This window comes from Schistocerca serialis, chromosome 3 (genome assembly GCF_023864345.2).
Source record: "Schistocerca serialis cubense isolate TAMUIC-IGC-003099 chromosome 3, iqSchSeri2.2, whole genome shotgun sequence".
Classification (NCBI taxonomy): Eukaryota; Metazoa; Arthropoda; class Insecta; order Orthoptera; family Acrididae; genus Schistocerca; species Schistocerca serialis.
In genome coordinates this window covers 602832498-602839007 of record NC_064640.1, presented here as the reverse complement: position 1 = coordinate 602839007, position 6510 = coordinate 602832498, and positions in this window count along the sequence as shown.

Genomic DNA, 6510 nt, shown 5'->3' with positions numbered 1-6510 from the left:
TGGATGCCCTCCTCAGGAATATCATGCCGAATTTTGTCCAATTGGCGCGTTAGATCACCCAAATCCCGAGATGGTTGGAGGGTCCTGCCCATAATGCTCCAAACTTTAATTGGGGAGAGATCCGACGACCTTGCTGGCCAAGGCAATATTTGGCAAACATGAAGACAAGCAATAGAACCTCTCGTCGTGTACAGTTTGGCATTATCTTGCTGAAATGTAAGCCCACGACGGAGCGCAGCAAAGCGCGTAGAATATTGTCGACGTACCGCTGTGTTGTTAGGATGCCCCGGATGACAACCAAATGGGTCCTGCTATGAAATGAAATGGCACCCCACACCATCGCCCTTGGCTGTCGGGCCGTATGGCGAGCGACAGTCGGGATGGTGTCCCACCACTGTCCGGGGTGTCTCCAGACACGTCTTCGCTGGTTATCGGGGCTCAGTTCGAGGCAGGAGTCAACGCTGAAGTCAGTTCTACTCCAGTCAATGAGAGTGCAGGCCGAATGTGCCCGACACCACTGCAAACGGGCTTGTTGCAGCAGAGAGGTCGATGGTGATCGGCGTAAGGGTCGCCGTGGGCTCAGTCGCCTTTCTGTGATCCACCTATTAATGGTTCTCGTGCTCACTGAAGCACCAGGTGCATTTCGGATCGACGATAATGATGAATCGGGAGGTCTGAGAGCCTCTCTGAGGACCGCTCAGTCCCCTCACGCTTGCAGTGTCACACGTTCATCCGTCGGCCAATTTTGCGCTTTCCTGCAGGAATATCAATTTATTCCGTTCGTATGGTTTTATTTTTTATTTTTGTTATATTTTATTTATGTATTTTTAGAGTGTATTGCGGCAGATATTTCTACCACTTCAGAACCCAATTTATTACGTATTTCGAGAGTTACCTTTATCCACGGAGTTAATTAATCTATATTTCATAACTGATTCTTTTACTTTTGAGCTTGATGACAGCAGGGAAATAGGCCTGTAGTTTTCTGTGTGTTCTGCATTACCTTTCTTTAGAAGAGGCACAATTCTTGCCTGTTTTAAGTACTCTGAAAAGTTCTCTAATGAGACTGACTCATATTATGTTTCTTAAGGGAGCTTGTCTGCTCCGAATATTTTATCTGTACAGAGATTGGTACTTCATCTAGACCTGCTGGGTTTTTTTAATTTTTGTAAAGGTTTGCTGACTTCATGTTCTGCAGTTGGCACAAACATTACTGTACTTGGTGAATAATTATTTTCAGCTGTTATAGCTCTTCTTGGGAATACCTGAAAAATGCTCGTCAACAACGCTCGTTGAGTGGTGTAGAGCATTTATCACTTTACCCCGTCCCTTATCTGTAAGGTTTTAAAATTTTATTCGTCTCTCCCCGTTTCCCTTTTTATCACATCGCAGACTAAACTGCTTCTCTTCCCTTGCATTATATATTATATTGTCTTCAACTGACAGTTTTAATGCAATCAGCACCTACCTACTAATATTTTTGTATCTTTGGTAGAAATTTAGGTACCATGGGCAGTTGCAATTCTTTTTCTCAAAACTGAGGTACTTGAGGGTCTGCGTTGATTTTATAACATCTGATACCATCTATTAGTTTATGTGAGACGTTGTTGCTGAAATGGATACTTTTGAAAATATCTTTCAAAAGTTCCATTTAAATAATCTACATCTACATGGATACTCTGCAAGTCACACTTAAGTGCCTGGCAGAGGGTTCATCGAATCACCTTCACAATAATTCTCTATTATTCCAGTCTCGAACAGCCCACGGAAAAAACGAACACCTATATCTTTCCGTGCGGGCTCTGGTTTCCGTTATTTTATTATGATGGTCTTTTCTCTCTACGTAGGTCGGTGTCAACAAAATATTTCCCACTCGGAGGAGAAAGTTGGTGAGTGAAGTTCCGCGAGTAGATTCTGTCGCAACGAAAAGCGTCTTTGTTTTAATTATGTCCGTCCCAAATCCTGTATCATGCCAGTGACAGACACTCTCTTCCCTATTTAGCGATGATACAAAACGTGTTGCTGCTCTTTGAACTTTCTCGATGTACTCCGTTAATCCTACGTGGTACGGATCCCAGACCGCGCTGCAGTACTCCAAAAGAGGATGGACAAGCGTAGTGTAGGCAGTTTTTTTTTAGTACATCTGTTACATTTTCTAAGTGTTCTGCCTTTAAAATGCAGTCTTTGGTTTGCCTTCCCTACAACATTTTCTGTGTGTTCTTTGCAATTTAAGTTGTTCCTAATTGTAATTCCTAGGTATTTAGTTGAATTTACGGCCTTTGGATTTGATTGATTTATCGTGTAACCCAAGTTTAACAGGTTCCTTTTAGCACCCATATGGATGACATCACACTTTTCATTATTTAGGGTCAATTGCCACTTTTTGCTCCATACAGATACCTTTCCTAAATCGTTTTGCAATTTGTTTTGATCGTCTGATGACTTTACTAGATGGTAAACTACAGCATCATCTGCAAACAACCTAAGACGGCTGCTCATATTGTCTCCTAAATCATTTGTATAGATAAGGAACAGCCGAGGACCTATAACACTACACTGGGGAATGCCAGAAATCACTTCTGAAAATTTGCATTTACATTCGTTTCCTATCCACTTCCACCCAACTTTTGTTTGCCAATTATCTTGAAAAATCTTGCTTTTTGACTTTCAGTTAAGGACTTTGGTATGTCTTCAGTTTAGGGATTTTTCTTGCATGCCCAGTTTTTCTGTCATATTATGGCAGAAATAATCTAAGAGTCCAGGATCTTTTACAGTTACATTACGATTTTCCGTCTCCATATTTGTGGCCACGTGGTTATCGAGGGTCCTACTCGTTTAATCATTGATGTTTATCTTAGGTTTTAATAAACCGCATCAGCTGCCGTATTTATGCGTTTGTCTCCACAAACAATATCATGTTAATATTGTGGATGGTGCTCTATCTAGAACATCCGTTAATCTATTTTAGAAAAATACCCAGACTACCACTAGATGACACACACAGAATGATTTACTACTTGCTGACGTCAAGTCCTATTAATTCAATACCTTATATTTCTGTGTGTTTGCTTTCACTAACTCTACTGAGGTCATGTCTCAATTTAAACTATGCACTTTTTCTGACTTAAATGCATGATTCTCCACCCTTTGAATACGTTCTACAGTTACAATCAATAATTTCATAGAACAATAATACTACATGTTGGGTTTCTGTATCTCTACAAAATTCATTATCGACGCACAGTTCAAAGAAAGGAGGTATTTGATTTTTTATATTTTATTTTTTATTGGTTGCACGTTATGAAAGAGGATTTTCAAGTCTGTGAAATGTCCATTTTTATTGGTACCATTTTTTTTCTGTGTGACGCCTAGAAAGTGTGCCTTGCTGTGTGTCAGAATCTAGTTGGTTAAGTGTTTGCTGCGGAAGATTTTAAACTGACAGAGAAACATCTTTGGCGTGGGAACCTGTTGTCTGCATTTATCCTAAAAATGAGCTACTTTTCCTGCTCATGGCAGCAGATGTTTGACCTTGCATGGCTCAAGTACCACCCCCTACACTTTCACGAATGAGCTGTACTAATCTTCCCTCCCCTAATCTATTTAGGTGCTGGCCAAGCTAGTGAAAGCCCCTCTATCGATAGTTGACACTAGAGAAACATGCTGGAAGCTAGCTGCCATCATTACAATTTTCAACCCTTCATTAATCTACCTTGCATACTCCGTTAAGGCGTGACCTATCATTGTACCAAAACAGCTATTTTGTCCAGGTCACGATTTACGTCATAGCTCTCGTCCCTGTCCAATCTGTTTCTCGCTCCACCCCCAGCCACTACTACATACTCTTTTGTGAAAAGCTCTTTAAGTCCCCTACCATTTGCCCTAGCTCTTCACTTGATTTGCGAATGCTGGTGGCCCAGTACGCTTCCTCTAAACTTTCCGGTAGCTGAGGGCCTACACTTCGCCCACGGTTAATAACAGGCGACAGCACTTTCTCACGTTATGCATTTTTCTAAGCTTCCTGATCACGGCTGAAGTGTGCTGCACACTGGCCTTACCTGGGGTTCCTCACCATAAGATTCTTCTAAATAAGCTAGAGTTATGCTTCATAACTCTAGCGTAGATAACGACTGGTTCCGACCATACCTGGCAGATAGGGTACAAAGAACAGAAGTAAACTTCAGGCGGAACACTTACCAGAACCAAAAAACGTTCCTGTTCCTCAGGACAGTATTTTAGGACCAATAATGTTCTCGATATACATCAAAAACTTTCCCAATAGTGTTAGTCATGGGAAAAAATCTCCTATCTGATGACATTTACATTACAGTCATTGTAAAAATGAGAAACCGCCTTTCCGAGAAAGAAAAGGAAACCCTGAGATAATTTTAGAATTTATCAGTAAGCAGGAAAGTTACATTGAGCATAAACGGCACGAATTTCAGTTTGAAGAGGAGAAATGACAATGTTAAACTTGGACGGTACCTTTATAGGCTGCATAGCAGATACATTTCCAGGAATTAACATAGATTCTCTGCTGAAGTGGTGAGAACACACAAAGATACCTGATAACAGAATACCGAAAGAATGTAATGGCCATACATTCCTGTCATCCATGTGTAATTGCTAGTGCCTTTTCGTTACATACTCTTTACACACACACACACACACATGGAACTTTTTCATGTAGAACAAATGAACCAAAGATGAATTCAGTTATAATAATGAAAACTAGTAAATGGGCTCATAGTCAAGATCTGTTCAAAACGTTTAGGATCTTAACCACATCACTTGAGTACATTTACGAATCTGTTACTCATACAAAAAAATAATCCTGGTAATTACTGCAGAAACAGTCCTGTCCATAACAATAGAGCACGATCTAGGCTGAACTTACTTTTACCAAGACAGAGCAAAACAACTTTTTTCTCCGAGGGATAAAACTATGTTATAAACTGTCCGGTGAGATTACAGAGATTACTAAAACAAATTTATTTAAAAAAGCAGTCAAAAATACCTATTAACCAGTACATTCTAGATAGTGGAGGATTTCTTATATAATACAGATTACCTGCCTGATAAATAATTACTAACAAAACACTTCTATCATTTCGCAACACACTTTTGCACTATGATCTTACAATTTTTTATGGAAAACATTACGTCGAAGATCTGGAGTGGATAATACTAACATCCGGTTTTCTTCCTAAGAACAACGTCTCGTCAGTTATGGTGGCCTACTGATACAATTTTTCAGGCAAGCAAATAGGAAGTTGTGGGACAGAATACGGAAACCAAACATCAGCGACATGGTCCTATTGGTAGGCGATGGTGTGTGTGGGTGTGTGTCTACTGCGACTGGTGTTGAGAAGACAACGAACAGTGCGGCACCAGCTTTTTAAATTGTCAAATAAGGTGTTCATAGTGTTTGCATTCATTGCTGTTGATTAATGGCTGAACAGCGCAGCACTAGCTTTTTACTTTATGGAATAACATATTAATAGGAATGGATAAACAAGAGAGTATTGTGCACTAGGGATAAACAGAATAAGGTTGAGCTGTTTTAAATAGATTGCTTTGGATTCGAGAAGATGTAGGCTCTAGTCTCCAACCGGCCAGCAATATTTAGATTTTCCGTTGTTTGTCTAAATTACTTCAAGCAAACACCATAATTCTTACTTTAAAGCCACTTCCAATTACTTGTGTAATCGTTGTCAAACCAGAAATGTAAGTATGTGAATGCCTCTATATATGACTTCTTGTTATGATATTGTAATACCGTAACACACTTTTATTTTGCAAAAGTGATTTACAGCTGAGTAAAACTACTAGCACTACTAGTTTTATGAACAGTACTGTACTCACTCTAATACGATCGGATAATGCGTAACGTAATAACAGTTGGTGGTTCAGTTTTCACCCCCGTCCTTTTATTGGTTAGCAAGCGTACATAATTGTACTGTATATGCTAGAATAGTATTTTCATTCGTATATCGTATTGGAAGGTTAGTAGATGCCTAATGTATTACCTTCTCACCAAATTATTGCAATTAAGTGTCGTTGGCAGCTTGTTTTGAGGAATTTTCCATTTAAATAGAGCTAGTGCTAAATTTCAAAGCAGAAATAGGCCTATATCTAAAGAATTGTGTAATAATCTGAATATAAGCAGACAATCGGAGACAATTCTGGGTGCTTGTGCGCGCTACTGAATGGTACGGCTAGATTCGTACCCAATGAGAGAAAATTTCAACAGGAAGTCCTAATGGTGCAACGATGTGCTACATCCTCCACCATAGTCATAGTGGCCCACAGTTTAGGTAGTATATAATGGGGTTGCTGAAGCTCCCGATGGGAAAGGATATAAACAAGATTAGGATTGAAGTTCCCATCAACAATGAGGTCTTTAGAGACGCAGCATAAGTTCGGATTGCGACCAGGAAATCGGTCGTGCCCATTCAAAGGAACAACCCCTGAATTCACCTAAAGTGATTCAGGGAAATCACGGAAAACCTG